The sequence below is a fragment of the Macaca thibetana genome, chromosome 12 (genome assembly GCF_024542745.1).
Source record: "Macaca thibetana thibetana isolate TM-01 chromosome 12, ASM2454274v1, whole genome shotgun sequence".
Taxonomy (NCBI): Eukaryota; Metazoa; Chordata; class Mammalia; order Primates; family Cercopithecidae; genus Macaca; species Macaca thibetana.
In genome coordinates this window covers 109,780,474-109,808,218 of record NC_065589.1, presented here as the reverse complement: position 1 = coordinate 109,808,218, position 27,745 = coordinate 109,780,474, and the positions used below count along the sequence as shown (strand labels likewise).

Below are 27,745 nucleotides of genomic sequence, written 5' to 3'. Positions count from 1 at the left end.
ACAAAAAGCCAAATTAATCTAAGCCACTGGAAGTCAGTATGGTGATTACCTTAGAGAATATGACTGAAAGGGAATTTGAGGAAGGCTTGTAGGGTGCTGGTACTATTTCTTGTTTTGAGGATTAGTGATATGGATGGGTATACTGGGTATATTCAGTTTATAAAAATTTATCAAGCTTTATACTTAGGTTCAATTATCTGTATGTATTTTATACTTAAAAAAAGGTTAAACATCTTCCTCTTCCAAATGTCCCAAATAAATTTAATTTCTTTAGCCATTTCTAATATGATATGGACTATAGAATGTTCATGATTCTAGTCACCTACTTACAAAAACCTTTTAATTTGTCAAACCTCTGATCATTCTTTTGGAACTTAATCCTACTGATTGGTGTGTAGTATTCTTTAGTAATCACATGTGGGGTTAACTCCTTCTCCCCAGTACGTTATGAAACCCATAAAGATAAATATTTTCCCCTTTGATTCTCTAGTAGCATGTGTATTCAGTGTAGATTGTATACTAAGACAACATTCATCTTCCCTTCTCTTCCTTAGTAAGTGAAGATGAAAGTGGAGACTGAATTTACATAGGACCTATTTGATAAACCAACTCAAGAATCTTTCTTTTTTGTTTCAGTCAAAGTTTACTGCTAATTTATTCAGTGAAGCCAAATTTTATTTTGTTTATTTTGCTCTCTGCCCTCAGGCTGATTAAGGAGTGACCTTTGCCTTGAGTTATGAGCCTGTTTCAGACGTTTGGGTATGGAGAGATGAAGACTATTATTAAGCAGATCCCTCTAAAAGATCTGAGTATTTCTTATTTCCATTCCTCTCATCTTCATTGTCCATAAATTCATACAATGTCTGAAACCCTTCCTTATAATTTTCTCTTCTCGAGAAGGAACATACTCATTTGGACAATGAGACAATGATAAATAAGCCTTATTCCTGTAGTTAGTGGCATCATTCTTCCTGATAAGCTCAATAGAAGGTAAAATAAATGAGCAACAGAATACAAACCACACAACTAGCAATGGAGAGAATTCTAGGTTCTAAATAATGAAATGAAAATAATATTTTTGGTGTTGATAAGGCTCCTGACTGATAGCTTGTCTTTCCAAAACAAATATTGTCAGAGAAATCTACAGACATTCACATCAAGAATGTGGTTTTACTCTCTGCACACACACTCATTTGCACGCTTGGCACCTGGAGTGCTTGGTTGGTGCCCAGTTTGCTGAAATTTCCTTTCCCATTTGGCACAACTTTTCCTAGAGAACATTCATGAGCATCAGTCACCTCCACAAATAGCAAAGAGAGAGGCCAGCCTCTTGGCCACATTCATATTCCTGCCACCGGGACACCTTTATAACCATACTTCAGTCTACACAAGCACAGCCCTCCCCTGCCCAGGTTTTCTATGTAGAAAAAGACATATGAACAAAAGAGAGAGAGAGAAATTATGAGTCTGCAGATTCTTACCAAGCCTGTTGAGGAACTATCTCTACAAAATTGAAGACACGTGTCAGTTCCTTATAAGATCATACAAAACATAGAAGGAAAATCTAAGAAAGCCGCTCATGCAGAAATTATTTAATCAAAGGGGAAAGACAATTATAACATCTGTTAATCTTCTGTAGACGTTATAATTAGATGCTTTGGAGAAACACCCTTTCAAGGGTGATCCTTTAACATCTGTTGTGAGGACACACAGCATTGTGCAGTGACGAATCACCTCAGCACTTTGGGAAAACAGGGGACTTCTGGGATCACAGACACTGCCAGGGTCCCCAGGCTGCCCTCGCATGCAGCCCAGCCCTGAGCCCACTGCCCTGCGGGAGGGGCTTTCCTCTTTGGTGCTTTGACAATTGCCTGTGTTGTGAATCAGGCAATTGTGTGACTACGAATAACAGGATCACAGCACCAGAAAAGGCCGTGGGATCATCTCATCTTCTCCCCCTTCACTTTGCAGATGGGAACACTTGATCCCATATCCCTTAGCTGGCTTGTGGCAGGATTTTACAAGTAGAGTTGTTCAATTTCTCTGCTCAGATTACTCTCCACTCTACCATGCTACTTGCTCCTTTTGGTCTCCCTTACGTTTGATCTGTAATGTGGATGTGTTCTTTGTTTAATGAGATGAGTATGATAATAAGGTCCTAGGGCATTTGAAGATTATGGAGAGGTGGAAAACATTAAAATGGTTTCCTTTTTCTCTGGTCTGTGGTTCACCGAGAAACACTGACCATGTTCCCTTCTTTGCTCTGGAGAGAAGGAGAAGGAGCAGCAGAGATAAATGAAGATGAGGAGGGAGAATAAGAGCAAAAGGGAGGAGAAAATAGGAGAGGTGAGATGCAAGTGGTGTAGAGGGAAGAATGAAGAAAGAAGATTGAGAAATAAGGTGGAATAGAGAGAGAGGTATGGAAGAGGAAGGCGGCAGCCAGGGAAGATGGTCCAGGACTGCAGAAAAAGGGTATTGAATAAAGACCCTATAGAAGGAGCCAGACCCTCCCTACACCCTTTTGACTCCATTACCTGCTTCTACTCTACTTCAAATTAGCAGTTCTACACACACAGAAGACCACAGAATTTGGCAATTTCGCCAAACGAAATGCAGAGATGATAAAGCCAGGGGCATCACATAAACAGATGCAACGTGTTGAGCAAAAAAAAAAAAAAAAAAAAAAAAGCCCATATGGTGGGAACATAATAAAAGCACTCATGACCCAGAAGGGGGTTGGGGGTGGACATTTTTCTCTGTAGTTGTTTTGGAGTGGCAAATACTCATTTGTGCCAAAACACTGAGTAAAGGGAACTCTTGACATTTGACATTAGGATTAAACAACTTCCTAAACCTGGGACACACAGTGCTGTCCTCACCTCTCTCATTGCCCTAAGACAGTCAGTGACGTACAAGGGCCTACATCATCCTCAATGATAAGAGCCAAGAATCAGAATAGTATTATTAATATGTATTATTAATAGTATCATTAATAATGTATTAATACTACTCACATGTATTGTGAGTCTATTTTGGTACAGGCACTTGAGGTAGCTTATCTCATTTATTCTTTACAATGACTCCCTAAGAAGGTAATATAATCTAAATATGTGGCTCAAATAATTACTGTGTAATCTGGAGCGGATTAACCTCTCAGTACCTTGGTTTTTGCATCTAAAAAATGGGATTACTAATAATGTCTATCTCAGTGGTCTGTTGTAAGAATTACATGAGATAATATGAATAGAAAGTACAATGGGGTCAGACACATCATACACATTTAATAAATATTGGGTTAAATCACTGTTGATTTTTTAAGAATCGCACAGCCTGGAGTGCAGTGGTGCAATCAGGGCTTAGTGCAACCTGGAACTCTTGGGTTCAAGTTCTCCTCCAGTCTCAGCCTCCTGAGTAGTTGAGACTACAGGTGCACATCACCATGCCCAACTAAGTTTTTTAAATTGTTTTTTTTAGAGATGGAGTCTTGTTATGTTGGCCAGGCTGGTCTTGAACTCCTGGCCTCAAGTGATCCTCCCACAACAGCCTAAGACACTGAGATTATAAGCGTGAGCCTCTCACCCAGCTACTGCTGAAATTACTACATTTTATAGATGGGGAAATCATGCCTGACAAGGTTAAGTAACTTTCCCAAAGTCAGTAGAATCAGAACAGAGATCAGAACCCAGGGGTATCCAAGGATAAATGCCACATGGGTAAGAGCTGTAGTTATATGCCTTCCATTATACTGTCTGCATTAATGACTCCAAAGATCCAATCCTGGTCTAATATACCGTGATGTCTCAGGAAAAGAATGTTTCACAGCATACAGGGCTCTAGAAAATCTCCAGCCCAACGTAGGAAACAAAAAGGCACATTACTAAGCTCAGGACATCTATCTGTTCCCACTCCTCTTGTCTTCATCAATGAGAGAATAAAATAAATTCTTGCCCATTTTCTTATTCATTTGCTCTCATACCTATAGAGCCCCCTTGGACAAATGCCATGAATACTGATTCTTGTACTATGGGGAATAAAGAGGTACTCACTTATTGAAAGTTAGGTATAAAACCCAATGCCATGCCTTTGTGCCCTGAGTCCACAGGCATTTTGACTGTCATGAGATTTGAATGTCATCAGATGAGGTATAAACATGAGTGTTCTCATAAGTATAAAAATGGAGAAGAGAAAGTACTAATTTAAAAATTCAAAAACTTGTGTATATTCATCTATTCACCAAATATTTGATGGACGCCTACTGTGGGCCAGCCACTGTTCCAGGTCCTAAGGTTACAATATCAAACAAAACAGACACAGGCTCTGCCTTTGTGGAACTTAAAAGCCTGTATGGGGAGATGTTCTTATCAAATAGTTGATGATATATTTAATTATATTGGTGATAAGTGCTATGAAAAACAGAGAGATGGAGCTACCAGAGTGTATCACAAGAAAGCATTCCCCAGCAAGTGCTGTTTAGGCTGAGAAGTAGTTGTACCCAGGGAGATTGAGTGGGAAAAAGAGAACCTTCCCCAGAAGGAGAGATGGGTAAGAGGAGCTAGAAACAAGCCACCAGGTAGGAAGAGAACGGCTCTGCACTACCCCGCTCCTCCCCACCACTGTTTCCTTGACTAGAAAGTGGGTGTGATGGAGAACATGACATACTCTCAGCTCTCAGGGTCTAGCTTCTCTTTGCTGTGTCCAAAGTGAGGTCTTACCGTAGAATGAGAAGATTCTTCTCCAGCTGCATAGAATAGAAAACCCACTTTTGTTGAGAGTAAGGCTCACCGAAACGCAGGCAGCAAGTATAAATTGTGCCTAGGTCAGGAGAGCCATCATCTCTCTCCGCTACGTTCAACAGTCAATACTGGGGTTCCCCAAAGGCTCAGAGCCCAGGGTCCCAACTCCAAAATAAATGTCCTAGAAAGATTTTATGACTAGGCTTCCACAGCCCTGGTTTGGTTGATGGTTTATTAATGATCTATTCAAATTCTCCAATTTCTTCTTCAGAAAACAATGGAAATGAAAAGTTAAGATATCGAATTTTTCCTTATAGAAAGAAATATGATGCACTTTAAAACAATCATTTTCACAGTTTTACTGCTATCAATCAGGAATCCTAGAAACAAGAGCTTCTTTAACAGGGTGGCTGTAACTGTTGGCAATTGGCTTATATGTGAAATTTTACTTAGTTTAACAAGGCCCTCTACTGGCAGTCTCCATGAACACCATCTCTAAAGGCAAAGTTTCACATTATTTTAAGTAAACTATTTTAACTGCTCTCAATAACAAAGTATCTCACATTCCTGATTCTATAATTCTGGGCTGAAAGAATAAGTGGCGAGAAAATCAGGAAGGAAAGAAATAAATGTCATTTTGAGCATTCATTTAGTGATTCATAAAATAACATTACATGACATATCATTTGCTTTCCTCTGATGAAGCTACACTAGATGTCAAAGGTGCTCAGAAAGGAAGGATACTTTTTACACTGAAATGTATTGAGTATTCCTGAGACTATAAAACCAAATCATGATCGCTATTTACCAACTACAATAAACCAGATCGTTTCTATTTACCCAAATATGAGTAATTGGCTATAATAAGAATAAAAGAAACATTGGAGGCAGGCATTTTAAATTGTTTCTGATATGGCACTACTAATAATTAACTTATTCTCCTTGGCAACTGACAAAAAAAGAACATGGTGACTTGAGAATATAACTATTCACAGAAGACGAATGTTTTAAAAGGAGATTATATTTGACACATTTGTCAAAGGGCTGTTGGAGCAACTGGAAACTTCAGCCATAGGGTCTTAGAAAACTAAGTAAATTTTAAAAATGAGGAAATAACTTTGGGAAAAAAATGTTAACATAAAGATGTGATCATAATGATATGACTCAACGTAAACAACATTTGTAATCAAGACAAAAATAAGCACTATACATTTAATTAAAACTGCGATATAATTATATTGAAGAATAGGGATGTTCCGGGAGGTACAAAAAGATACATTATAATCTACCATAATAATAAAGAAGTAGTACTTTGACATACATACCGAAACATATGATTTAGAAATATTACATAAAAACAGCTAAAAGAAAAGGGTTGCCTCGGAAGAAAAAAACCTCAGAAATGGGGTAGAGAGGGTGGCCCAAGAGATTGTAAGATTATATACATATATACACACACATATATATACACATATACAGAGAGACATATACTCAATGTATGTATATATATGAGCATGTTAGAGCTATTGTTTAGTACTAATATTCACATATATACACACACAGAAATATAAACATTTTACTATTGTTTGATTTTCTAATTTATGAGCATGTATTACTTTGACTTTTCAAGTTGCTACAAAACCAGTTAGCAATGACAATGGAAACCATTTGAGAAATGCCTTTTGGGCTGGCCTGGATCAGTTCTATGTTTCCAGATTCGATTTGCCAAATGAAGCAAGTCGCCTTTATGGAGCGGTTTGTCAGACACGCATCTCGACAGTAACACTTGTTCCCGCATTTCAGAACTAACAGCTCTTCTTTCAACACTGTAATATGTATCTGCCATGTTATTATTCCCAGCTTATGCTCCAAAATGGGCTTTGGGACTTTCCTCTTTCCTCTTGAACTCAGCCCATTGGGCTTCTACAATGCATCCAAATTCTCCTCAAAGGAATCACTAATCCAGTAAAGTTGATTTCTAAAAGGAGAGATCTGGTTTCTTGCCCTGAAAATACCGAGATTAATTTATGTAACTATGGGGAAGTACCTTGTGTAATTGAGGCTTCCAAACTGACACGATACACTTCATTAGACAAGTATGTATTAGGGCATTGTAAACGTGTGGGTAATGTTCTATGTTTCTGAGAGATTTATTATTTCATCTATAAAGGAAGGACAATTGGGAATCCAAAATTCCAAAGGCATTAAACCTTGTAGAGTTAGAGAACTGGAGAAAAATAAGGCTATAAGGTACTTTGTGTTTAACTGGGTCCATGACGTGCCAGAGTGTTCAGACTAAACCCTTCTGGCTATTTAAATCCACTTTCACAAAATACTACTATTTCCTTAGGTAACCATTTTTAGGGATCAACCAAATGGCCAACCATTATTTCCAATTTTTTCTTCGTATCTAATCCCTGGATTACACTCTTGACCAAACTTTACTAGGCCTACCAAGACCCAAACCAAGAATGTAAATAATCTTGATGTTTAACCATAAACTTGGGCTACTCCACAAAAAGATTCAGGTCTAGCCAGGCGTGGGGGCTCATGCCTGTAATCCCAGCAGTTTGGGTGGTCAAGGCGGCAGATCACGAGGTCAGGATACTGACACCATCCTGGTCAACATGGTGAAACCCTGTCTCTACTAAACATACAAAAATTAGCTGGGCATGGTGGCATGTGCCTGTAATCCCAGCTACTCGGGAGGCTGAGGCAGGAGGAGAGCTTGAACCAGGGAGTCAGAGGTTGAAGTGAGCTAAGATAATGCCACTGCACTCCAGCCTGGCAACAGAGTGAGACTCCATCTCAAAAAAAAAAAAAAAAAAAAAAAAAAAAAAAAAATTCAGATCTGAAATTAAAAGAAAAACAAAAATATCAAAGGACTGGACATAGGCATTAGACACTTCAGAAAGACTAGAAAACGTGAATCACCAGTTTGACTGGCTGGCACTTAGAAGTATTAATCTGCTATTCTACTCTGCCAGTGCAGTCAGTCAGGGCCAGATGTGAATGACCAAAACGTCATTGTAGGTGAATGTGAGGCTCACGAGGCCTCCATATCCAGAGAGCAGTAAAATGAAAGGTTAAGAGTATGCTCTGTGGGGTTGGGTACGGTGGCTCACACCTGTAATCCCAGTAGTTTGGGAGGCCGAGGCGGCTGGATCATTTGCGATCAGGAGTTTGAGACCAGCCTGGCCAACATGGTGAAACCCCATCTCTACTAAAAATACAAAAATTAGTTGGGTGTGGTGGCGTGTGCCTCTAATCACAGCTACTCAGGAGGCTGAGGCAGGAGAATCACTTGAACCTGAGAGGCGGAGGTTGCAGTGAGTGGAGATCATGCCATTGCACTCCAGCCTGGGCAACAAGAGTGAAACTCCACCTCAAAAAAAAAAAAAAAAAAGAGTATGTGCTGTGGGTTCAAATCCTGCCTCCACCTCTTACTCACCCATGTGACTTGTGCACATTACTTAACCTTTCTGAGCATCAGTGTTTTTGCTTGGACAATGAATACAACGATCATAATAAGACAGCATGAGCACAGAGTTTGGAAGTGTGCCTGGTATACAGTAACCACTCAATAGTGATTGCTGTTGGAAGAAAACATTTTAAATCTGTTTTTATTGTGCCCATCAACCATGCATCCATACATTTTTTTTATTTATTGAGAACTCATTGTGTGGCAGGTGCTGAGATTACAAATTATACTTAAGATTACAAATATGGCAACTCAAATTTGGCAGCAGCCCTATCTCAAATTCACTAGAATCTAGTGGCAGCAGCAGAAGGTAAAGAAATGCTTTTAAAATAGAGCTATGAAGCGTAAGCATCCCCACAGAGTTTACATAGAATACCACGGGGGTGTGACCGTTTCTTCATCTGAGAGAAGTAAAGGGGAGACAGAGCAGGGGACACCGTCAGATAAAACCAAGGAATGTGGAAGGACTTCAGAATGCGGGACCGCAATCTTCCCTCTTAAGTGGGGAGGGAGACACCCGCTGAGGGAGGAGCACAGGCAAAGTTGGGACTCCAGAGTGAAGCAAGGCTCACAGATGCCACCGTGGGAAAGGGGTAGGCACAGGGCAGGAGTCAAGTGGAAATGAAGGCATTCAGTGAGCAGTATTCATCCGTCTCCTCAACAAGTCATTCCCTAAGGTCAGTGTCATGCACGGCGTTAAGTCTGGGGAGTCAGCTGGCAGGTCTGCCCTCGCGAGACACAGAGGCTGAAGAGGGGAACAGACGCACAGTGAACCAAAGCGGATGGAGTTCCATGGTGCACAGGGACACCTACCTGTGGCGACTGGGATGTGAAAAGCTGCTCACAGGACAGGAGGTGCGCGCAAGGTCTGGAGGATAACATGAGTGTGTGGAGAGGTGCCGCAGGAGTACAAAGGTGTAGATGTGCTGAAGAACATACAAGCCCCAGCATATTTCAGTAACAGAGAGCAGCCCTTGGTAGCTAGGCCAGTAATTCCCATGGAAATCATCTGAGGAACTTTTTAACCACCGCTGGATCTGAATCTCACCTTAGAGGTCATGATTCAGTCAGTCTGGGGTGGGACATGGCCATCTGCAATGTAAATAATAACGGTAGCTAATACTCATTAGCACTTAATGTATGCCCAGCATTGTGCCTATTGTTTTAGCTACATTAAGATATCCAATGCTTCTCCAGCTTCCCATAAAGCAGGCACTCTCGTTATCCACATTTTAAAGAGGAGACATTGAAATAGAAAAGTTAAGCGAATTAACCAGGATCAAAAAGCCAGCAAGTGGCAGAAGCAGGACTTGAGCCTGGGCAGCCCAGTTCCAGAGTCCAAGTCTTCAGTCACTAAGCTGTGCTGCATAGTGAAGACCATGACGAGCCACAAGGCCCAGAATCCCCAAAACAGCTCTAAGTCCACACTGTGGAGTGGAGAGAAACGAGCCAGGGAAGACAGCCAGGCCTCACATCAAGAATATCCCTGTCTTCATGCTCAGAAGTCTGGCATCAAGGGCCTTCAACCACAGTGAAGAAGAACTTAAAGCCACTCAGCACAGTAATGTGATAATTTTGCCAACCAAGCGCTGAGGCTTGGGTGTTTGAGGCAGGAAAATGGATATTTAATTCATTCATTTATTTAGCACAATACATTGAATAACTACTCTGTGCTAAGTGCTGTAGCTATAAGAAGTATTATATAGCAAGTAGCCCTTGCTTTCGATGGAAAGAGGTATTTAACAATATGGCAAAGAGCTCCAGATCCCAGGGCCAAAAATGGCACAAGATACCATGACGGTCCAAACAAATGAATCACCACTTGGACCTGGAGAGTCCAGGAAGGCCCCCCCCACCCTAGGTAGGAATGTCAGGGGCAAGGAAGGCTCCAGAGAGAAGGGTAATGGACGGGTGTATGGTATCTAGCTGAATACTGGAAATTGAGGTCCAGGCTGCAGCGAGAGAATGAAGTGGGAAGGAGGAATCAATGAAAAGGTGAAGAGAAGGTTCCACTGGAAAGAGGGGCCCTAAAGAGGAAAAGCAAAGCAAGCTATGGCCCATAAGAAGAAGTCTGAGACTTGGAAGTAAAGCAGAAACACTGAGTATCAGAGTTGGGAATCACCTCAGGTATCCCAACCCGTACCCAGTGCAAAATGCCTTCTGAACTACTTCAGCTGCCGAGACTGCCCCATTTGCCTTCAGGCCATTCACTGTAAAATAATCACAGAGTTCTCTTTGGTTTGCTAGTGAAAACAATGAGGAACAGACACATTAAGAAATGTAATGAGAGCCAAAGACAAAATGAGAATGTTCTCTCTTTGCCAGACCACCTTCATCTGCACACCTGCACATAGCCCTGTTCCTACAAGAAGGCACAGGAACCACGTGTGGGCCCCATGTCTTTTTCAATCTTTAAGAACTTGAGAAGTGGGACACGTGCTGGAATGAACACGGGAGGCTCAATTTCTAGTTGTAGCTTTACCACCGTCTTACTGGGTGCTCTTGGACAAATCACTTCTCTTCCTTGTGCCTCAATTTTTCTTCTGTAAAAGGATAAACTTCCATGAATAATTTGAAATCTGTTTTAGCAGCAAATCTCTTAAAGCAAAGAATTGCAAAGAGTACTGAGCTCTAATATACAAAACGTATCTAAGCCTAATGTGCTCTGATGGAAAAAGTGGAGCTGACAAAGAGGCAGGATGTTACCCACCTTAGGACTCCATGGAAAACAGCCAAATATTTTGAGGCCTTTTGACACTGGCTTCTCACAATTCTGAGACTAGAGACAAGGAAAAGGCAGTGAAGGCTGTCACCGTGTTTCTGGGCTGGTGACAGAGCAGCTGAATTCAGGAGCAAGCCAGGCTCCTGAGTGAGTCATGGGGTTCACGTGCGGAGCTAACAGGCTAACAGCCACTTCTTGCCAATCCGTGCAGCGGGCTGTCAGGTCTAGAGGGCAGGAATCAGCTGGGATTTGCTACTGGTTGCAAGAGGCTGAACTGCAGGCACTGGGGAGCATAGCTGGTAGCTTGAAGGACAGAAAGACAATTTTTCACAGGGCTCTTAAGCAGAACTCCCAGGTGGCAACAGAGAATCTCCCACGGGCCAGCCGGTGCAGGTGGGATAAGAGCTTCCTGTCCAGGTTGGCGGCACACGTGAAGCTCACTCTTCCTATTTAAATCCCAGAGAGTATCTGGAGAGTTTTAAAGAGCCCTGAGGCAGGCAAAAGAGACCACGTGGATTTTGTATACCAAACTAGCTGAGTGTCAAAGTTTGCCTTTTTCCGTAGTACATTAACTTGGGTTCCAACTCAGAAGACAAGTCAGAACACTGAACATTTCTCCAGATACTCAATGCGAAAAGAATCCAAATAGAAGCAGTTTCAATTTCAAAATATTTTTTGATACATGCACATTCCTGAGGATGAATGAGCCTGTGTGTGTGTGTGTGTGTGTGTGTGTGTGTGTGTGTGTGTGTGTGTGTGTGTTTGGGGAGAGGGTATAGGTAGGAGGGGATGAGAGACCATAAACATTAACATGCACATACTAGAAATCTATAAACCACAGAAAGAATCAGAGACAAAAAGTGGCGTTCTCCCTGCAGCATACCAGCTCATGAAAAAACAGCCTTCACAGTTGTCTGCTAAACTTTCTAGATCAAGCTAATAGTTTTTTGGTGGGTTGGTATTTCTTCAAAAAACAAAAACAAAACAAATGAAAAACCAAACCGGACCTCCCTACAGAGGCAAATGAGGATTAGCCATTCAGTATCTCCTTATCATCTGCATCCTGGTGTTTGTTCTCAGAGACAAGGGGTCCTCTACCCCTCATTCCAGTCTGCTTTAGGGCCCTATAGTTACTTAGAACAAACGCATACTTGCTGTGACAGCCGAAAGAGCCTGAAGAAATATGTAAACATCATCATCTCACTTTAGAAGGAAAACAAGCTGTATAAAGAAAAACTGTTACAAGATTTTGAAAAAAAAAAAAAAAAAAAAAAAAAAAAACAATCCCAACAGTCTTACTTTTAGTTAGCTCTTCAGTCAACACATATCACAGTCCTGGAGACAGACACAGGAACTGCAACAACTCTCTCCAGCTAAACAGTTCCTCCCGCGGTTGGTTATCCTCTGTTTATTTCTGAAGCATTCAAAGGCCACGCTAAGAGAAGGGACTCGGTTTTCCTGAACATCCGCAGCGGCTGGGAAGTCCTGCCGTGAGTACGGTGCAAGTTTGCGGAGACTTGCTCCCTGCGCTGCGGCTCCGTCGCTGCTCCGAGCTTGTAAATACAAGCTCCGTGGACAAAGTCCCAAATGACATCACTGGCAGCTGCTTATTGTTGAGTCTTTATTAACTGACTGTCAAAAAGAAAGGAGGGGGTGGGGAGCAAGAGTATCTCTTCTGCAGCGAAATCGGCATCTTGGAGTGGATTCCAGTTATACGTGCGTAAATAATCCCATTGATTCACATTTTTGAGAGCTTGGCCTCTTTCAGGTCCGAAAAAGACAGAGAATCGCCTCCATCTGGATATTTCCACTGGAATAGCCGGAGACCTGGAGGAAAAGTTTGAAGTGCCAGCACAGTCCTACCAAATTGCTTACCCACCTGTTTCGAGTCAGCTTCAGAGCTTGATGATTCATGAATATATGAATACTGGTTGTATCTTACATTGCTTAATTACTTTTACTGTGATATATACACCTGGCTGACATTTTTCCTAGATAGATTGTCTTGGGTGCAACTCCTTTTAGATATATACTAGTTTCTCAGCTTGGAGTAGGAGGGAAGGGATCCTTGAAATCACAGCAACATTTTGTGTGCATTTGCAAATATGCAAATTTTCTTTCCTGAGAAGAGTGCTGGAGGCTTTCTTTTGATTCTCAAAATTTTAACCACCCACCTGCACCACCCCCAACACTCCAAAAAACAAACAAATAAGAATCTGTGCCAAGTCTGTCTAATAATCCCACAGAACACTGTAAACCCCACTCACTTGCAACTATCAGAATAAAAGTGGGCCCTTTCTCCCCTATTTTCCACTCTCTCCTGGAATCTCTTTTCTGTCTGTTGGTTCTTACAGTTTTTACAGTTATCTCCCCTCCCACCCCTAACCCCCACCTAGAGAAATTCCACAGATCCAACACCGAGTCTCTGCCACGAAGCCCGAACACTCCAGCCCACTGTTTTCCTTCCTTCCTCCGCACTGCTATAACGATGCTTACTATTTATATTTATTTGCTGCTTTTTATATACTGACTAGTATTTTTAGTTTGTTTTTTAGCCATCTGTGTTCTGTCTCCCCAACTCAGTTTGAAAGGTCTTTGAGGGCTGCCTTGTAAGTGTTATTTGATTATACCTAAATCACTTGCCATAGTGAATCCTAAGCAGAAATGTGGGAGGTGAAGGGTGAGCATTAAGGGCGGAGGCAGGAACAAAGTTAGCTGATTCTGTGGCATGGAGTGTATGTTTAGATTAAGCTCTCTCCCTGGCCTTGGAAAACAATGACCTCACATCTCACCACCCCCAGCAGATGCTCACTGCATGTCTGAAAATGATTTCCTCAAAGAGCAGCAATTAGTTATTGATTTGGTCGGGTCCCAAGACCCCAATATATGCTACTTTCATGTGGGAAATAGTTAAAGACAACACAAATTTTGTATGTCATTGTTGGGTCTTCAATGAGCACCCTGTTAAGGGAAAGTAAATTAGAAGTACCTAAAGATTTTACAAGTACAAACCCTTAGACCCAGAATTCCACTTTTCCATAGTGATCCCACAAATACACTCCCAAAAGAGCACAAAGATATAAGCACAAGAATGTTCTTTGCAGCATTATTTGTAAGCCAATAAAGGGGAGACTAATATTCATCAATATGAGAAAACAAAAATGGAGGTAACTGAGTATACTGACGTGGACAGAAGTAGGTGCTCGCTTACTGAGTGGATAAAGCAAGGTGCAGTATAGAATGTGGCATACTAAACAGGAAAAATAACTTTGCATATGATGAGAGGAATTATGTAAATGATTAACAGTGGTCACCTTCGGGAAAAAAGGTGGAAGGAACTTTCAGGTTTATATGCTTTGTTTGTGGTTTGACTTTTTTTTTCAATGATCATGTTTCATTTTTGTTATTAGAAATAATAATAAAAATACTTGATGGTGTAATTTTCAAAAGAAACCTCAAAAAGAAACCTTGCTATTTCTTCACTAAATGTCTGACCTATAGTAGCTGCTCATGAAAGAGGTATTGATTGAATGAATGTTGATGGAGTTTCTCCCAGGATGCAATGGTATGTGGGAGTGGAATAGGGTTGAGAAGAGGGAGACACAGGCACTAGTTTTCATTTCTGATCCAAGGACCCACCCCTTTCCCCTTACATTTGAGCACTGATTTAAAGACCTCTTAGACTCTGTCCACCTTCAGAAATGATTCAAGTTAAGTGCTCAGAACATAAAGTGCTGACCTTTTCCTTGTGCAATCCCTGTTTGACAAATGAAGTTTTAAGGCAAGACAAGTGTGAGCTGCTTTGGTTCAGTTTCCTGGGTGCTAGCAAGCACTGGAGCGACAAGTCAGAAAGCTGGTAGGGGCACAGGTGTGACCAGCTCCTTGTCATGGCTAGTCTAACATTAAGGAAATCTCCAGGCGGAGTTTAGAAAGTGCTAACCCACAGTGGGTCCGCGGAGCTTTATTAAGAAGGGACTTTGCCTTTCTTCAGTGGCTGGGAGTGATGGTGTAAAACCCAGCCCTGTGTACGTGCTATACTACCTACCAGGCCTTTATATTGGAAACTCGCAGGCATACGCCATACATTAGAGCCTATGTTTTTCTTTGGGGGAAAAAAAAGTCCAAGAAAAAGAATGACTGAAAATTTCCACCAAGGTGGGATAGATTTTTCAAAGCACTATTTCCATTCCTCTAGAGAAAGCATACCCAATTCTTGTCTTACTTCATAGTGGGAAGATATCTTATGTCCATAATAGTTTCAAGAAAAGGAAAGCACAGCCCATGTTTCCTGCACATTTTTATTTTTTTTATGGCCCACATATTATAGGAACCTGAGGCCAGATTCTGTTTAATGCACTTTTGGAGCCCCTTGGGTGTGATCCAGGTCATACCTTCCCAAGTGAGAGTTAAATACAAGTATTTAGCTAGACTTACAACTTAGTATAAAAAACAAAAGAGGGGAAACGTGGGGGTAGGTGAGGGAAAGGCCATCCTCACCGCTTCTACCTACTAGGTGATTGTGAATGCTGCTGCCAAAACTCCCCCCACCTGCTGAGCGGTGCCTGCCCGCCTGCTGTACACCTGCTAGTCCTGCGCTCAGGTAATGTCCTCTCTCCCTGAGGCCTGGGAGAAGGACGGCTGGGCGGCATTATAACAGGCACATATATGGCTATTTACCTGATCATTTTCTTAAATGTCTTACGCTGGTTATTTTTATTATGTGAATAAGTGTTTTCTGTCTTAAACTGGAAAATTCCTGAAGTCAGAGATGACAATCAGATCGGCATAGATTAAAAAACAGCCAAAAGGTCTCTTAAAACTGCTTAGTGGTGATGTCTTGTATTACAAGGGACCTACAAGGACCATGATCCCAGGCACAGTTTCTAGCTCCAGCGTCTGAGTCTACCACTCCCCCGTCCTCATACACAACTGCCCCTTCTTCAGCATTTCCATGTGCCATTGGCTTTCAGTGCATCATCTAATTTACCCTTAAAATAACCCAGTGAGGAGGCGGAGGTTGCCGTGAGCCAAGATGGCACCACTGCACGCCAGCCTGGGCAACAAGAGTGAAACTCCATCGCAAACAACAACAACAACAACAACAAACAAACAAACAAACCGGTGAGTGACACACTATTATCTTCACTCACCTTTCACAACCAAGAAAACTGAGGCCCAGGAAGATACGTTCCTGAACTAATTTGAATGTGATCACACAAATAGTCAGTGGTAGATCCGGAATTTCAACTCAGGTCCGTCCGACCCTCCAGTGTCCTAAGGAGCCCTGGAGTCCTCTGAGGATGATAAATATTGAACAAGAAGTTAGTAAACTAATATGAATAGTGGTAGCTCGGAATAAGAAGCATGTGGCCACCATTAAAACACCTGGGTCTGATTGCTATATGCAGATACATGCCAGTGGGCATTCAACAGAGCTTCAGATGTCAACCCCAAACCCATGTGTCTTCTGCTCCTTTATGTAACCCAGCCCCTCTGCTTGGCTCTTCCAAGAAAAGATAAGTCATAGGTCTGAAAGACAAGTGCAAAGAACATGGGAACCGGACTCACAGGCTTAGTCCTAGGGCATTACTGTGGAGTAAATTCTCCATACCCTTGGAGATGGGCAAGATCCAACTGCAGGATGGCGAAAATATTGGCAGTGAGGGGAATTCAGTATGTTTGTTGTCTGCTGCCCTTTACACTGAGCCTTCAGTAATGAGTATTTTCTGCTGCAGTACCTGTGTCTTCTCCTGGAGCTCATCATTCTACCAGGGCTTAAGAAACAGCAGGCCATCCAATCTGCACTGTAAGAGTTAATATGGTCAGGAATAGGAAGCACAGGAAATTTTACAAAGAATAGCACAGAATACCTCAGCTTTCATCAAACAAACTGGCATGGTGTTGAGAGTGTGAGTCTCAAGGTCTTGAGAACCCTCGTGTTTAGAATGTGGCCCATGTCATTCTCACACATATGGTCCTCAGACCATATTTCAAGAGGCACTGGTTTAAACAAGAGAAGCAAATAGATGACCCTCTTGTCTACCATCATACATTGACAAAGATCATGTAGTTTTGTCCAGGTTCTTTAGGAAGGAGCCCTGTGACCAATTAGAAAATTCTTGGTAACCACAACTTACAATATATCATATTTGACGCAAAGTTGGTATACAAAGTAAAACTTAGAAAAGACAAAACAGGTGCCACATTGAGGGCCCCAAACACATAGTGGAATAAAGACATTTATAGGCTTTAATCACTGCAGATGTTATGGTAGCCCTCTTACATAAATCGAACAAAAACAAGACAAAACCATAAAGTGAGCGTAAGGAATTCCAACAAAGTTCAGATTACTCCCATAATCACTGCTTTGATGCATTTCATGATATATCAAATTTCAAACTTACAAATGCTATTTTTCTTCATGAGAGGAGTGAGGGCTGCCTCCTGGTGCCCTCAACACAGGTGTATTCTGTCTATTTGGTTGTTGACACTATTGCAATACCAAGGACCTTTGGCGAGGGGGCTGATATACCCTACATTTGCTAGAAGAGGAGGTGAGGGGAGAGATGTAAAGTTTCACATACTTAGAGAATCTACCTGGAACCTGCCATGTAATGAGGTGTTAGCCCACCGTCCCTTTGCTTTTTCACCAGTGTAGGCTCTAGGCCCAGCCCAAGGAGGCACAGTGAGGGTTAATGTGCAAAGGCACTGGAAGGCTCTTCATGAAAGACCCTATATAAGTATAAAGTATCACCGTGAAGTTGGAGGATTTTATTTCAGCCTCCTCATTGTGTTGTTGACAGTACATACTGTGAGATTGACATTTTTAACTTCTTTGCTTGCCCTAAATAAAAAGTGCTGAGAAAGAGGAGGTGGGAAAAGGGAACAAGTGTGGGGAGCCTTCTCCTGACTTTGATTTTACACAAATCCAATGCACAAAATTAAAGTCCAGTTTGCAAGCTGGGGTCCAGCAATATTACTTTAAGGATTTATGTAAATTCATTAAACTACAACATGCAAGTTGCATTCCTTTTAACCTGCAAACAGAGTCTGCCTGGAACCAGAGCCTGGGGGAGGCAGGGGATGTGACTGTGTGGAAACTGAGAGTGCAATGAATTTTGTGGCCCGTGATTGTCTAAATAAATAGACTCTGAGTCCAATTTTCACCAGATTCTGGGAGGCCATTAAAATCAGTTGATAACACTAAGAAATTGAAGAGGAGAAGAAAAGGAAGAGGATGGGGACAGCCACTGACTTTCCCCTGTGTGAAACCTGGCTTATTGTAATTAGTGCCTGCCATAACGCCAGCCCTGAATGGTGTTGACAGTGGGTTCCCTGTAGTCCCTAAAACACACTGAGGCTTGATGCATAATAGCCCCTGACCCCACCAGATCATAATAGTCCCTGGCAACCACCCTAGGATGGGATGAGAAGCTCCAGCAGATAACATGCAAAGATGCCCCAGGGAGGAGGCAGGGATACTCTGCTTTTCCTTGGCATCCCCAGGGAACAGACTTCAGGCTGTGGTGGCCCTGCCTGCATTTACCCAGATGGCCAGCAGAGCCCTGGGCTGATTACTCAGCCAGCTCCTGAGTTCCTCCTTTCATATTGGGAAAGCTTTTTAGTTAAAAAGACAAAAGTGGGAATAGTGGCAAGGAAAGTGGCTCAGGGGTCTGCTGGAGTGGGCTGGAGGTGCCTTTTCTTCTCTCCTTTTTTTTTTTTTTTTTTTTTGGAAGCACACACAAAAGCACATGTGGACACACATAATATAAATTCTTTGCTCTGATCACCTGATATTTTAAGCTCCAGAAACAACTTATTTTTGTGGCAAATATGCTTCAAGGGCCCTTTAGAAAAGGCATCCATACAGATCAGAGGAAGAGTGAGTCAGCCCTAACCCAACAGTCTGTCCCTAACCCAACAGCCCTGGAAAGTCAACAGAAATGGCAGAAATGGGGTAGGGGCAGCCAGAGGAAAGTTGCCAGCTCAGGTGCAAAGAACACCTGTCCAGGCACAGCGTCAGGGCTCTAGGGGTGAGCAAGGCTGAGCTGCAGCTGTAGGCTTTTCCATGTCCAGGGTGGGGACTGCTCCCTTGCCTGGGCCTGACAAAGAGAGAAAATGGTCATCAACCAGGCAGCCACAGTTCATGTTTACTCTTTCTCCCAGGAAAAGAAATGCCTGTGCTTTCTCCAAATTCTCAGGCAAAGCCTACTGTGGTTTGGAGAAATGGTCGTTTGTCCAAGAAACCACAGTACTAGAATTCTCTGTACTTTCCCTGAGACGTCAGGAAAGTCTAAGGGACCCAACTCTGGTCTATCAGGTAGGAGCTTCTTGGCTCTGCTGTCACTACTGGCTTAAACTTTATACCTTAAATAAATCCAGGGCTATTGATCTGAAACACATCGAACCTTTTCCAGGTACAATAACCATTGTTCAACCTACAAATCTACTGGATTTGGGAGATTATTTTAAATGACAGCCTTCTATTAACAAAGGAGACTTACCATTCAATTTATCAGTTGCCACTTATTATTTTGACTGATTATAAGAACATGAGTTCTATTGGTTAGGGTTATGAGAAGTTATTGTTAGCTTCCACAATTTCAAGCATTCCATATTTTGAAATTGCTTTCTGAATAAATATAAAAATGATACATTTCTTATTTTATAAGAAAAGTGCAGACAGTATAGTAAGGAGGCTTTTGAGTGTTACAATAGCAATAGAATACATTTGAAATGAAGTCTTAGGTTCCATTTGGTTCCATAAACAGCCCAGACGGTGATGTCCCTGGGTGATGTCCTACAGCATATCCTACCAGCCCTCTCCTACTGCTGCTGGCCAAATCGGCAGTGAAATTGCAGACAGGGCTGGATGAACTGAATTAAAGTACATTCTTCTTTCCCTGTCCAGCTCATCCCTTATTGACTCCTGAGATCTTCTGACCTATAGTAACCATCTGATCTCTTAACGATACACATGCACTTATGTGTTCACATTTGCTTTTAGTAGGCCACTCTCACGCCAAGATAGACTGTGGCCACCTTGATGCAGAGACCCTCTTCTACGCCTCCATAGTTCCCTCCATGCTGGTGTGGTGCTAGGTATGTATAGCTGTGTAGTTAAACAGGTTTATTCCAACTAGAAAAGGAGATGTAAAGTCATAGTAGACCTAAAAGGTAAGGAAAATAGGTAGATTTGACGCAACATGGGCTTCCAGCTACAGACTTGAATGGGGGATGAGGAAGTGGGAAGGCAAGGCTCCAGGGCCTAAAGTCCAGAAACTTGGCTGCCTCTCTTTTCTTTGTTCTTCCCATTCTTTTTATCTTCAGCTACTCCTCTTCCAAGTCACTTGTTTAATAAAAATTGCCATATCTGCCTGCTCTCCTAGAGGCAATCAGCATCACTTAATAGTGGTGAAAAATACATGGGGTGTCCCAGAAAATAATATATTACTGTGTAACGAATGGCAGGTAAGCTTGAAGCCTACGTGAGTCCACTAATCTTTGAAATCATTAATTTCTAACTTATGATTGAATGTGCTCATTCATTCACTGAGTCATTCAGCAAACATTATATGGAACAGTGTACAATTTATACCACAAATCCTCAGTGCAAACATACAGTGCTTCAGACTCTATGTATATTTTGCAATCTGAATGCCTATAGAACATTCTGTGAGTGTCTACTGATTGGGAGACACAATTGAAAAATACATTGAAATATTTCCACCTGTTTTCTGATAAAAAAATAAAGTCAAAGCGTAGGCACTGTTTGTCTGAATGATAGGGGATAACTAAGATTGTACAGAACTGGAAAAGTTAGGACAATCTGAAAATAAAGTGCAGCTAATTGAATATGATACACTAATCTCTTGGATACAGAGAATTCAGTTATTAGTGGAAACCCAGTTCATCAATGGAAATGTAATTGTTGACAGAGCATGAACGATGATTGATATGAGGTCAGAAAGTCCAAAGGTCACAGGCTTAGTGACTCATATCAGTTTGTCAGAGCCTTTCCTGTAATACACTCCACACTAGGAAACCAGAGTGATTGGAACATGCTCTCCTTTCATCTTAGAGATGAGACCAGTTTCCACCTAAGCCTCTGGTATTTGGACTTGGGCCGGTAAGGCAACTCATAGAAATGCATTCCCAGAAGCAGGGAACCTCCCCACCCCCAACATCAAACTTCCATACCAACACCAAATTATGTCCAGTCCCCAGGAGAGACTCATCTCACCCTAGGAGGGGGCAGTGGGTAATATGCCCAGGGCTTCCTGCTAACTTTGGCCCCCGGGACTGCTGAAGCATGCACCACCCCTGTGGTGAGAGAGAAGGAAGAAAAGGAGGAAAGGACATTCTAGAATTGATGTGGTGAGGGTGTGGGTAGAATGAAGTTGCCCAGGGTTGTGTTGTAATATACATGAGGATAAAAGCACCCGGTCTGGCCTTGGAGGCAGGGACTCCAGGAAGACCCCTATAGCATTGTAATGTTTGGGTGCATTTTCACATTTAGCTCGTTTGCTCCCTAGATGTATTCCCTATTTTACCATTATTTCCCTGTTCTCAGCAGTTTGTTCCAAATAATTTTCTCTTTTAATTCATTGCCCTCATGTTCAATTTCCTTTTGATCTGTAGGTATCAGCGGCCAAGTATATGTGAAGTACTGCAGGAACCATCCATAATGTCTCTGTTCCCTGTCACTCTTAACTAGATGGAAAAACAACTGCTCAAGGTTTCCAAACCCTCTCCCCATTCATTTATTCCATGGCTTCAGTTGTAACCCTTTGAGGTGGCTTGGAAAAGGCTTCATAGTAAACCACCTAAGAAGACCCAGCTCCAGCACTGAAAGTCAAGTGTCCTTTCCTTCTGGGCAAAGCAAAATGGTTGGTCACCCTAAGCCTACTACAATTTCTATTAGCAACTTCTCAAAATCTCAAAAATAAGAAAAAGAAAATCTAATGGAAACAGTGTGCTCCTATACTAGTTGCCTAAAACCATCTAATTGCCTCTAATAGCCCCTCACATGTAAAGATTCTGTGTGGCTTCCTCTATATCTTGCTGACCACAGTTCCTATGGTAACATAAACCTCTGCTGCATTCACTTCCATTTACCTCACCACCCTCCCTTTCTTCAGCATCATCCGTTACCCTTGCGGCAACCCCATCTATCACCCCATCGATCCCTGAAAAAGAGATTTGGTCAAATTGCACAGTCTTTACAAAGTGATGCTGTGTTGAGCCTTCCTGGGTAAGTGCAACCTTTCAGCCTGGAACTAACCCTGGGGAAGATGCAGACATGCACTTCACAGGTCCCTTAACAGGGAGCAGGGAGCCTCCAGCTGCCAGCTCCCTCAGGCTTTGCCTCACCCAAGGACCCTTCTTCGCCAAGTGGCCCACAACCAGTTACTGATCCATGTAGGAGCATAAAGGCCAAGAAATTCCAGACTGATCCCAGTCACTCCAAGGGGCCATACTCACTCCACAGCATCCTGCAGGGTTGGCTGTGGCTCTGTTGCGCCTGACCCCAATGCATATCTTCTATGTTCAGTCCTGAATTATTCCCCTCCCTCCCATGGATGTTTCTTCTTAAACAATATACAGCAATGTCCTTATTCAATCAATACACAGACTCATTTCAGTGTCTGCTTCTAGAGAACCCAGTCTGCATCATGACCTCAAGAACTTTAAGTACAAAAAGGAGAAGTTTGGTTTCTCCAGAGCCCACAGTAAAATCTGTTTGTTTTTAGATAACTGGAACACTGAATCATGGTAAGAAATTAAAATTAGGAGAGCCACACGATGAGCTCTGGTAACCCAACAGATAATCTGTTCTTAAGAAACACACACTTGGCCGGGCGCGGTGGCTCAAGCCTGTAATCCCAGCACTTTGGGAGGCCAAGACGGGCGGATCACGAGGTCAGGAGATCAAGACCATCCTGGCTAACCCGGTGAAACCCCGTCTCTACTAAAAAATACAAAAAACTAGCCAGGAGAGGTGGCAGGTGCCTGTAGTCCCAGCTACTCAGGAGGCTGAGGCAGGAGAATGGCGTGAACCCGGGAGGCAGAGCTTGCAGTGAGCTGAGATCTGACCACTGCACTCCAGCCTGGGCGACAGAGCCAGACTCCGTCTCAAAAAAAAAAAAAAAAAAAAAAAAAAAAAGAAACACACACTTAAAGCAGGGCAGAGTAGCATCTTAGAAAATTAAATAACATATATAAGGCCAGGTAATAATAACAGGAACCATAATGATCATAAACATTTGGATAGCACTTAGGATGTGCCAAACACCTTTCATAGCCCTTTAAATATCTTAACTCATTTAATCTTCACCATGATCATATGAGTCAGGTCCTTTCATTATCCTGTTTTACAGCGAGGAAACTGAGGCACATACAGGTTGAGTAATTTGCCCAAAATTGCACAGCTAGTGAATGGGCAGAGCTAGGGTTTCAAACTCTAGCAACTGGCTCTAAAGTCTCCACCAAACTGTAACTGTATGCTAATGTAGGGTGTGTACCCTGACTACAGACATATAATGAAACTAAAGAACGAAGTTGGACAGTAAGTGAGAAATCAAGCAATCAAGAATCTGGAGACGTAGAACTCAAAGAGTCAGGTCAAAATGGGACATGAGAAGAGTGAGTCACATCAGAGACCTTGATTCTCTGGCTGGATTCTGGCCCAGACTCCACCTTTCCTCTGCAGGGCAGGAGGCCAGTTGAGGGTTGGCCAGCATAGGTCTGCATGTGAGGGCAGATAAGTAGGTGTCCCTGGATAGAATAAAGGATTTAGATGCAGGAATGCAGACAGGTTTTGACAGAGATAGGAAATAAAACTGACTCAGTGGAAGGGAAACAAGCAATAAGATTCATATCCTCATCCAACCCATGGCAATAAACACTGCCCTCCATCTTCAACAGGTTGTATCAATATTTCGATGACATTCCTTTTTCCTTAAATAAGGAAATCCTCTGTGTTAAACTGAGGTATACTCAGGCCCAATTTCAACCCCCCATGTTAATGTCCCTGTGGGTATCACATATGTACCTTTCTCTCCCCATTATAGTTCTACCCTGCAAACATAATTCCTTAAATTCCCAACAAATAGGATTCATAAATACATAAATATTTTTGGCTTTCATACATGTCTACACAAAAACATAGAGATGATTGTGTTCTTTTCCTTTTATTCAACAGTGGTGCTGCAGAGAAGCTAGACAAACCAGTGGCCCATCACTAGCACATCAACCCAAAGGTACAGGGTAAGCCACGGATTGTTCCCTGGTACTCAGGAGGCCACTGTCTCCCAGCTTCCTTTCAGGAATTGTTTACTCATCCATGAAGTTACTGCTAAGTTGGGATAACCCAGGTCACTACTGCTTCTTGGAGATTAATTTTTAAACCCCATTCTACCTCCTGACTCTCTGCAGGAGAAAATAGAAAAAAAGATAGAGATAAATAAAATTTTTAAAAATCCTATGTTGCAAATTATTTATACTTCAAGTCTTTGGTGAAGCAGGATCTAAATCCCTGTACCTCTGGTTTCTCGAGCTCTGTATATTATTCAGATGGCTGTGGAAATTGAACCCCAGGCTAAAGGCATAGAAGGGAAAATAGCTATTTTCTCTTTTACCATGGAAACCCTCTGCACCATGGGGTGCTAAGAAGAAATGAACAGCTTTAATAACTTGGGGGATGTCTGCCTCTACCTTAGCCAACATAATGGAGTTATGGTGTAGTATAAATCATGGGTGTCTAATTCAGGCTGCCTCTCAAGGGCTCAGGGAAGCCTCGTACTCACTTAGAACAAATCGGCATGGTTTATTCCCTAGACAAATTAAGCATTTCCCCCACAAGCTTTAATCACCTCTGAGTACCCTAGAAGAGGCAGTGCACAGGTCCTCAGAGAGAACATTTGTGGATGGACTTTGGTTTTGCATGTGACGCTTCCATCCCAAATACAAAAAGATGTTCATTATTTTGTAAGATTATGTCTTACGAATGTGTATTCGGTATAAAGTTTCTCTCTCTCGCTCTCTTTGGAAGAGAGTTTTGGAAACAAATAGCTGCAAACTCAATAGCTACTTGCAATCAGTTCTGGAAACTTTAACTGATAGCCTGTTTCTTCCCTTTTCTTCCAACCTTCTTCCTCTTTCCCTCCCTCTTGCTGATCTTTTTAATATGACTTAAGTAAGGAAGAACTTAACAATATCTACCTTAGTCCCTAACACTTTTTTCAGAACTCTGTTTCTGAAAGAATGATCTCATCACAAATTAATCCTCCATTGCTCCTAAAATAAATCTGTATAGAATGACGACATTTGTTTCCAACTCTACAATACGAGTTTAAAAAAAAATCTTAAAGTAAACTTGGGAAGGAAATGTCTTAGGTTCATTTGAGTTCCTGGTGAACAGCATCAAAAGGCTTTATGCTGGTAAGACAGGGCCAGAGATGGTTATCTTATTGGACTCTTGCGCCTCATGCCCATCTACTTCCTGTTGTAAGGGATTCTTCCTATGGAGAGTGAAGAATATGCTGGCTAATTTAGGCCCCACTGTTCTTCTTGGTGGAATCTCAATGGCTGTCCTGAGCTCCAGGTGTCAGTCTGGGAATGCCTTTTCACAGGGCAGACATTTGGCTCTGGGTCCTTGGCAAACCAACTGTGACAGGTTCCTCTGACAGCTGCAGTGGCAGGGCTGGGCCTCCAGGTGATTAAATAATCCTGCTTTCTGGCCCACTCCTGTGTTTGGATTGGAGCCATTTCCCTGGAATGGGGCTGAACCAAACACAGCTGCTGCTCACTGACCACAGTAAGGTGTCTATGGGCTGAGCACTCCCCACCCTAAAATTGTGAAATGTCCCCTTTTCTTTGTCAGACAACTCAAACCTGCAGTTATCACAGACATGCCCCTGGAAATATAAGAACCTCCATCTGTCTGAAATGGGGCTGAAATTTCGCTTTTCGTTGCAAGTATTGTTAAATTTGATAGCTCTGCTTTGAAAAGCAGGGGCCGTTTCTAACGTTGGCTAGAAATATTCCTTTCTTTCCACAGTAGTAGGCATGCCCACGCAATACACATTTGACTACATGTGTACACCAGATGAAGAAATGGATCAAGGGGATGTAGACTCAATGTATTTACATTTTCCAAAGACATGACACCATGTCCTGAAGAAAAAATTAAAAGATCGCTTTGTGGTGAAGCTTAATGTTGCAGATACACAAATACCAATGGCCTCCTACTGAATAAAAACACACATTCATAGCAGGTGGGAATTCAATTTAACAATAGTAAAACTGCTGCAAGGGGATTCTATAGCCCAGTGGTTTTTAAAGTGTGGTCTCTAGACCTGCAGCACTGGCACCATGCGGGTAGTCTATTAGAAATGCAAATTCTCAGGTCCAACCCCAGACCTACTGCATCAGGGACTGTGTGGATGGGACTCAACAATGGTTCCACAAGTCACCCAGGAGATTCTGATGGATGCTAAAGACTGAGAACTGTCCTAGCTGAAACTGGGGCTAGACACTATCAGACTGAGGGAGTGTGAGAATTGCTCTGGAGAATTTTCATGCATGCTCTGAATAATCACTCCAGCGTCATTCACTCCTCCTTCAGCTAGATCTAATCCATGCTGCCATCCTCTCCTAAAGGGTGTTACCATCAGTTAATTCCCTGCTTCTACACAATTTTATCCCCTCACACACGCATGCGCATTAGTAATCAGTGATTTGCTGTAGCATGGGCCGTTCGGCAGACATCCAAATGCATCAACTCACCATAAATTCTAATGAAAGTCTTTCCAAGGGGCAGACATAAATGCCCCCATTTTACAGATGGTAAAAACCTAGCTTGTCAATTAGTGTTTCGATTAAGACAACATAAAGATAGTTCTGCCTTCACCCCTTGTTATAATGAATAGCAATACTTCCAGTTTTCTGGTCCAGTCAACCTGATATAAAATTTGAAATCTCAAATATTCTCTCTAAAGCCTTCACTCAGCCTTGATCAAATTGAAGGTTAGGGTAGGGATATACTGTTTTTTGTTCAAGATGTCTCCAGCCAACTAATAAGAGTTTTCACAGACAAAAATCATTTTGCAAAACAGCATCTGTGGTGATACCCACTGTTTCTGAGGTCATTTGACACAGGCATCTTCATTCAATTCTAACAGGAGTTGTAAACTGATACAACCTTTCTGGGAAGCAATTAGGCTATCATTTGATTTTGTAATAATACTTCTTGGAATTGATCAAAAGGAAATAAATAGACTACAGATGATTTAAAAAAATATGATAGAGTGTGGATGTTTGTCCTTTCCAAATGTCATGTTGAAATGTGATTCCCAGTGTCGGAGGTAGGGCCTGGTGGGAGGTGACTGGATCATGGATCCCTCACCTCCTCATGGATCCTCATTCACGGATCCCTCATGAATGACTTAGCAACTCCCAACCCTTGGTGATGGGTGAGTTCTCACTGTGAGTTCACACGAGATTTGTTGTTTAAAAAAGCATGGCACTTCCCCTCAACCTTGCTCCTGCTATGGGACATGCTGGCTACCCATCACCTGTCACCATGATTGGAAGCTTCCTGAGGCCTCCCCAGAAACAGGTGCCAGCACCATGATTCCTGTAAGGCCTGCACTGCTGTGAGCCAATTAAATGTCTTTTCTTTATAAATTACCCAGCCTCAATATTCCTTTATAGTGATGCAAGATTAGCCTGATACAATATCTAAGGAAGTTCTCTATCACGGAGTTTGTAAAAGTTCACATAAAATGGGCAAGGTTAAACAAACTG

The 27,745-nt window shown here is 42.2% G+C and overlaps 1 protein-coding gene across 3 annotated transcripts in view; it reads right to left on the bottom strand.

Annotated features, from left to right (window-relative positions):
- Positions 1 to 27,745, bottom strand: part of NCKAP5 (NCK associated protein 5) — a 977,998-nt gene that overhangs the window by 867,409 nt on the left and 82,844 nt on the right. The window contains exon 1 of one of the 3 annotated variants that reach the window (XM_050750926.1): positions 12,236 to 12,685. The exons of the other annotated variants lie outside the window; for them this stretch is intronic. The gene's annotated coding sequence lies outside the window, so the exon portion shown is untranslated. Of the gene's footprint in view, positions 1 to 12,235; positions 12,686 to 27,745 lie in introns of those variants that run through there. 3 annotated transcript variants of the gene reach the window in all.